The sequence below is a fragment of the Octopus bimaculoides genome, chromosome 27, assembly GCF_001194135.2.
Source record: "Octopus bimaculoides isolate UCB-OBI-ISO-001 chromosome 27, ASM119413v2, whole genome shotgun sequence".
NCBI classification, from domain to species: Eukaryota; Metazoa; Mollusca; class Cephalopoda; order Octopoda; family Octopodidae; genus Octopus; species Octopus bimaculoides.
Window position 1 is genome coordinate 14,296,762 of NC_069007.1, and position 971 is coordinate 14,297,732.

The 971-nt window shown below is 35.9% G+C and overlaps 2 protein-coding genes across 2 annotated transcripts in view; both read right to left on the bottom strand.

Moving 5' to 3' along the window:
• Nucleotides 1–900, bottom strand: part of LOC106880349 (gastrula zinc finger protein XlCGF71.1) — a 4,185-nt gene extending 3,285 nt beyond the window's left edge. The window contains exon 1 of the mRNA XM_014930235.2: nucleotides 410–900. The gene's annotated coding sequence lies outside the window, so the exon portion shown is untranslated. The remainder of the gene's footprint in view (nucleotides 1–409) is intronic.
• LOC106880754 (peptidoglycan-recognition protein 2) overlaps nucleotides 1–971 on the bottom strand; it is a 47,788-nt gene that overhangs the window by 40,485 nt on the left and 6,332 nt on the right. The window lies entirely within an intron of this gene.

Genomic DNA, 971 nt, shown 5'->3' on the forward strand with positions numbered 1-971 from the left:
TACACTCTCGGAGTGGTTGGCGTTAGGAAGGGCATCCAGTTGTAGAAACTCTGCCAAATCAGCAAGCTACTTACCACACAGCCACTCCTAGGCCTAAGGAAAAAAAACAACAAAAAAACTCGGATCTTTTGCATGGAATCAAGTACCCTGACCTCCTAATATGCTGTAAACCCCTTATTTTTGTTCGGAAAAGGTGGGGGGAACAAAATTATTAAGCAGACCAGGGTACTTGATTCCACGCAAAACATCCGAGTTTTTTTTTTTTTTTCTTAGTGAAAATCGTGCGGGTGAAAGGATCAAATAATACCAAAATAATGTACTGGGGTCGATTCATTTAAGGCGTTGCCCCAGCATGGCCGGAGCCTAATGACTGAAACAAATAAAAGATAAATGCTAGGAAAATTGATACCTCATTAGTTGATGAGTTGGTGGTTAAAACTTATTTCCCTTCTTTTGTATAAATTAACGATGTAACGAAATGAAATGTGTAAACATGAAGACGACGGAACATCGAACCTGGAATATGTAAGTCGCCTTCTCTTATCCACAGACATTAATATCTACCTTAACAAAAGATAATTCCGACACGACATAATTAAATGATTATTAAACCACCAAGATGGACTTATTGTCGACTTAATGATGCCGGTGACAATGGTTAAGTGTCCTCAATGTAATTTAATACATTCGGAAATAACTTCAGTTCTATAAATTAGCTCTTTTGTTTGGAATCCAACCCATGCAAAATAAAAAATACATCACTTAGATATCGTTATAAGATGTATTCATAAACCACCAAAATGTAAAACAGATATTTTCTTGTAAAATTTAAACTCTACGTTAAATAAATTGGAAACAATGGGTTATTGAACTTATTCCTATCGGAGGTGGGGCTCTTAACATAGATTGATATATATATTAGGTTGTCCGGAAAGTTCGTGCCGATTTTCAAAGGAAAGAAAAAGGTCAAT